Below are 6,457 nucleotides of genomic sequence, written 5' to 3' on the forward strand. Positions count from 1 at the left end.
ACACGTACCCCCTACCTAAACATTGTTGCAGACCATGTACACTCTTTCATGGTAACGGTATTCCCTGATGGCTGTGGCCTCTTTCAGCAGGATAATGTAAGAAAAATAAAATGATGAGGGCGTTGAAGATCTTAATGTAGACGTTTATTGCAGCGTCGCAGTGACAAAATACATAAAGTACTTTGGGTACATCGGAGTCAAAAAGAACGCAGGACAAATCCTGCTCAAACCTTTTATACAGTGTTTCCTGTGTGTAATTTAAATGAGTTTCACTTTAAATGTAAATTAGTGTAAGAACTGAGTATTCCCCAAATGGCTGGATGATACTGTCGTCTAGCTGGATGTCCTTCAATGGTAATCACGGTCACGTATACCTTGGCTAGGTATTGTTCTAGGTGTTATCACCCAAATGGTCGGACAATACTAAATAGTAATCACAGTCATGTATACCCTTTGTTCAGGGATGGTTCCTGATGCCTTGCTGCCGCTCCCAAACTAATAATTAATTAAAGTTCTAAATGTTTGGTAAGGCTGCTTTAAGCCAATGTAAAAAATACCATAAAGATAAATTGATTTGAATTAAAGATATTTCTATATGATATGTAAGCCTTTTTTGGAATGAGCTCTTTCAGATGTGTACTGTGGAGTGAAATCTGGGTTGAGGCACTCTGTAGTTTCTTACACCTTAGTGTCCAATTGTTTTTTGAGACCAACAATTTGGTTGTGTCCTTTTTTGACCGATTGTCCTGCATCATATGTTATAACCTTTAATCTTTAATAACTACAAAATAGGGTCAGGAGAGTGCAAATTTGGTGCACAGATGCACAGACACATTGACTATCAGCTACTGTCACCTTGTTGAAGGCGAAGTTTCTGCTTCAAAGAGAAACGTCTGAAGGAAATATCCCCGAAACGGTAGGGGAACAGGGACCTCTTGTGTCGTCTGCACCCCTCCCCATCATACTACACTGCAACAGAACCTTTCCACACACATCCCACTCAATAATGTCTGAAATGCAAGCCAGTTTGTTCTCAAAATCAGTGGATGCGTGAGACGTGGACTTACAACATTTTAAGATGCTGCTGTATAAAAACACAGTTATCATTTCAAATGTGTACATCATTCTGTCCTGCCAAAACGCCCATAAGATCAATTTTATTCTTGTACATAGAAACATTTTAAACACTGGACAGTAACGCATCGGGCAAACAAGAATTTCTGTACAGGGAGGTGTGTATTCCTTACTTTATCATCATTTTGTTCTAGTTTACAAGACATAAAAATAACAAATGACATCAAAGTTTTAAAATGTTTAAATAACTAAATACAAAGACATTAACAACAATTTTAGTCAACATTACAGAACCGAGTGAACGGACACAAATGAATGACTCTTACATGAGACAGAAATTCTTTTTGCAACTTCAGTCCTTAAACAAACATCCTTTTGCACAAACACACACTTATAGAGTACACACTTACTCCCAGAGACTGTGGTTGCAGGTTGTTTCACTTCTGTAAAATGCACAAATTAAGATAAAATATGTAATAAGGTTATAAATAAATGTTAAAATAATGTATATAAAATATAAATAATGCCATAAATAATAATGTTGGTGTAAGAGTTTAGAGAAGTAAAAACTCTGTCAATGGCAGCACAGATGCACAGACACACACACATAAGTACACACACCGTGGGTGTATTTATCAGACTGAAAACAATTTCATTTGTTCACAGAAGCATTTACAGATAAAATGCCGTACTGATGACAATCCTATAATTTGGGAGAAAACATTTATATCCTTATCATCTTCCTGACTGTAATTTTATTCATGAAAAAAACCTAATGTAAACCTAAATTGACTTCAAAACATATAACATCACGCTTTACTACACTTACATATACACATTATGTATATTCATATACAAGTTAAAATCTCCAATATTAAAAACAATTAAAGAAAGCAAGCCAACACAAATCCAGAAACAAAGACAAATAAGACCAGACCCTCAATTAAGACAAAAGCAATACTGTCCAATGTAAAGTTTTATTCTCTGTGCGTATGTTATGAGCCTTTGGTCTATTATTTGCGTATTCATGAAACATGTTGTAAGACTGTTGACTTTGTGTTTGGATTGAATTAAACTTCAGCATATGGAATATCAAATGCAGACACACGCAGACGCATGCAGACACACACTTACTTACCCTCAGTGTATCATAATCAGAGCACATGGGTGCAGGGTTCAGGGTGGTGTAAGTGTCACTGGCAGAGCTTTTAATATTCTAGTGGGGACATGAGAATTTAAAGAAACAATACACACACACACACACACTCAACACACTCTCCTTCATACACACCCACACACACAGGTAGAAAGACTGTATACTTACTTGCAGTGTGTCATATTCTGGGGACACAGTCATGAGGTTCAGCGCTGTGTATGTGTCATCTCCAGGCGTTGGAACACACTGAGAGAATTGAAGAGAAAACCTCTTTAATTTTTATTTATTAACAGATTTATAGGAACTTTAAGAAGATTAAAACACGAAGTGAAAAGTTCTCTCAGTAGCTGAATGTCTCTTTCTGCTCTTTTCTTCCTCCTGTTCACACAAAGGACACAAAAACCAGGCTGTTCAATCTGTTCCTGCTTTATTCGTCTAATGTTTAACATTGGATTATGATTCTGGTAACTTAAGGAATACAAAAAGAATTCAGTCACTCACTTAACACACAGGACGGCGATAAGAAGAGAGAGAAGCAGGAACAAGTGCAGCAGCAGCTCCCCATACAGCATACAGCTTCCACACTACAGCTTGGTTCTCTTTTAGCACAGGGACAACTGTTAGTGTTACCGGAAAACTTATTGACAGACAAATTATTTATTTAATTCTATTTTAAAAGCAGAAGTGATTAAAGTGATTACTGTTCTCTGGTCATGTTACCAAGTAATTGCAATAAAAAAAAAGCAAACTTAAACATAAACTTCTCTTTTCTAAAAATAGTAGAAAACCTGATAGTACAAAGTGTTGAACCTGAAAACTGCTTGCGTAAATGTTTCTTATATTAAAAAACATTCCCACATGAGCAATTACACATTTTTTTTGCAATCTGTTTTAGTTGTAGTAGATATGAAACAATGAGGTATTACAGTGAGAGCCGTAATATAAACCAGGGATTTGTTTTGAAGCAGGAAGCAGGAGTAGAACCACATTTCAACAACAGCACTGTGCTGTATATACTTTAAAAAAAACACACACACACACACACACACACAATGCCTCATAAGCAATTCTGGATTTTCCTCTTTATTTATCTGACTGAAACCTAAATCCAAAGTGACTTATAAACAAAAACAAAATCCAAACCAAGCAAAAAGCTTTTTAAGATAAAGTTAAGTACCACCAGAACCTGAGCTACCACAACCTTCTAGATAATGACTGATTCTCACGTCTAACAGTTTGTTCAGGAGAGCGAAGATCCTCACGTCCTTTCACAGCACAGGAGTAGTTCCCTGCATCTTCGCTGAAGAAGAGGTAGAGTTTGTTGTGTTTGGTGAGTTTATCAGTAACAGGCTGTCTGTTCTTGTACCACAGGTAAGTGGGGCTGTTGGACAGAGTGCAGGACGTGATGCAGCTCAGCGTTACTGTCCCTGCATAGTGACTCAGTCTTACCTGCAGATCTGAACGTGCACAAAATAAAGGAACGGGATTTAACAGATGTACAATGATGCAGAGAGACCAGATGTAGAGACAGTTAAGTGGGGGATATTAACCTGTAACATTAAGAACCACTCCAGGTCTACCCGAGATTCGGTTAGATGTATAAACTACTCTAAGCCGATATTCTCCAGAGTCTTTCTTTCTCAGCTGGTTCATTTTCAGAGTGCAGTTTCTGTCTTGCTTCACATATTCAACTCGATTAGTAAACTCATGCTTCAGGTCCTTGAAGTCCTTAGAAGAATGCCAGAATACTTCTTTAACACTCTGTCCACTGGAAAGCACTTTTTCCACAATTTCCACTGAAGACCCTTCCAAAGGTTCCAAACTCTCTTGTCTGGGTAGGTCACCCTCATACAGTTCCTTCCAACACCTGAAATGGTAACAGGTCATGAAGAGATGGTTTAAAATTGATTTTAAAAGCTTCAGCCTCTTTCATAAACCATAACAGGAGTAAGCTTTCGCTGCCTACCTGCTGATTGATTGACTGATTCTCACAATTGCACATTGCCGTTTTACATTAGGTTAAATTAGTTACAGCTCGACATTACGTTTATAGGACAATGTTGTATGTGAGTGTTTTTTCTCTTAACATGTTTTAGATTCAACCTATTTATTATCTATGCAAATTTTTCTATGGGACCATGTAGGGACTTTGCAAAACTAACCCACAAATCATTTAATTGCAGCAAAATGAATATTCACACAGAGAAGGAGCTCGAATCTTGTTATAGCCGTGAACAGAGCAGGAGTAACTGACTTCTTCATCATTGCTTAAAGGGAAAGTTCCCTGGGTGTCTTTGTTATCCTGTATGTATTGATCCTTGTACCAGTAGTACACATTAGCAGCAAAGGTTAGATGACAGGAAGTGTGGCAGATTAGAGCTTGACTTTTGTAGTGACGGATCACCTGCAGATCTAAATGAAGTTAAAGGTGAATAGTTCATCACAGACATGTACAACAACACAGTTTATTCCAGACTAGCTGCTCTGTTACCTGTAACTGTCAGAGTAACTCCAGCTGAGCTCACGTATTTCTCTCCTTTATCCGTAATGAGCATGAAGCGATATTCCTCCGCGTCTCTCTCTCTCGGGTCTGTTGATCTTGAGTTTGTCATCTCTGTGTAGTTCACACGTCCGGCGTAGTCGGAGTCTAAAGTCTTTGAAGCTGAACCAGAATCCAGTGGTGATGTTGATATTTGAGTAAGAGCACGTCAGGTTTACAGACGACTCCCTCAGAGCACAGATCTTCTCATGACTGCATGACACTTTCAGGTTCTGGATCCCTGACACTGAAACTGAATCGTTTACATGAAATATTAAAATATAATTAAAACAGCTTTATGTTTGTTATGAACACAGTTTCCTTTGAGGAAGATAAAAAGTCTCTCAGCAACATAACAAAGCTGCATTTTTTTCCCTTTTCTCCTTCAAGAGTAGAAAAAATGGCAGCTGGTGAGGGTGCGCTGGTATAAGAGAAATAAAACATACAGTCATTGTCACTGTGATTCGTTACTGATATCACCTATCAGGTCTGGTGAACTATGACGGATTATACCACTACGAATTACACAACCACTCAGCAGCTGTGGTGTAGATACACAGAGGATTAATGGTTTAAACCAGTGAAATATTTTACACATCCGAAAGGTTACTTGTAGATAATTAACACAACACACAGAACAAAAGTGTATTATATATACAGTTTATGAAAATAAAAAATAATAATAATCTTATTCACTGTCAAAAGATATGATTTTGCTTTTTTACAGATTTTTATAAACAGTCACAGGAGTCTTTAGATGCCACTTTTAACCTCCCTAAACCTCAAATAATTGTCCCTTGTCACCTATAGTACATTTTTATTCAGGGCTGATTAAGTGGATGTGGAGTTCTTTAGTTTAGACTTTTGAGACAAAGTCCCACAGAGCCAACATATACCATATAACAGAGACAGGTTCATATTAACAGGTGACGAAAAGAGCAACCCTACCTGTAATATTCAACAACAGGATCAGCAGCAGCAACATTCTGGATTCAATGTCTATAGTTCCACTTAGAAAGAATGTATTCTTACTTTTGGATCTTCTTGTAAAGATACATTTGAGGAAGTGGACAATGATATGATGATGGTGTGTGTGTCTTATGAGGGAGTCAACATGTAATTAATGGGAAGTAAAAAGTGTGTGATGGAAGTTCCTGTCCTGTCATTAACCGTAAGAATGAAATAAACCTATACCTATACACTATTTAAATGTTAGTATTGAACATTTAGAAAATATGTATTATATATGTATCATATGTATTTATTGTAAAAAAAAAAAAGTACACCAATACACCATGATTCCATTGATTCCATTTTTTAATTTTGTTTGTCAAACCAAAAAAAATTGCAAAACCAGTTGTGAAGTAAAAGGAAAATATGAAGCAATAGCTAGTGTTTTTCCCACAGACAATTGTCTGAATACAGCTGTGTTTAAACCTCATAGAAAATGTGGCCCAATCATCATACTTCAGTGCTTTTAGATCAAATTTAGTCTCTCTCTCATATACATGATAAAATGCATCATCCATAATGTATTAATATAAACTTCTAATTTGCACTACAGCAGAAAATAAATGTCAGAGCTGCTGTATTAGAAAGTTAATCAACAATGTATGACCGAATAAAATCAAGAATTAAACTGATGGATAAAAACAAACAAAGAAAAAAGTCTTCATCATGTGTTACTG

The 6,457-nt window shown here is 36.7% G+C and overlaps 1 long non-coding RNA gene across 2 annotated transcripts; it reads right to left on the bottom strand.

Annotated features, from left to right (window-relative positions):
• Positions 1 to 214: 214 nt before the first annotated feature.
• Positions 215 to 3,618, bottom strand: LOC131350647 (uncharacterized). Of its 2 annotated transcripts, XR_009204282.1 has the most exons (5): positions 3,457 to 3,618; positions 2,732 to 2,829; positions 2,399 to 2,608; positions 2,213 to 2,290; positions 215 to 1,517 (listed from the first exon to the last, which is right to left on the bottom strand). It is a non-coding gene; the product is annotated as an uncharacterized LOC131350647 (long non-coding RNA). The 2 variants fall into 2 exon arrangements; XR_009204281.1 differs by lacking the exon at positions 3,457 to 3,618 and having other exon boundaries at positions 2,732 to 3,042.
• Between the last annotated feature and the right edge of the window lie 2,839 nt (positions 3,619 to 6,457).

The sequence above is a fragment of the Hemibagrus wyckioides genome, unplaced genomic scaffold (genome assembly GCF_019097595.1).
Source record: "Hemibagrus wyckioides isolate EC202008001 unplaced genomic scaffold, SWU_Hwy_1.0 Contig6, whole genome shotgun sequence".
NCBI lineage: Eukaryota > Metazoa > Chordata > Actinopteri > Siluriformes > Bagridae > Hemibagrus > Hemibagrus wyckioides.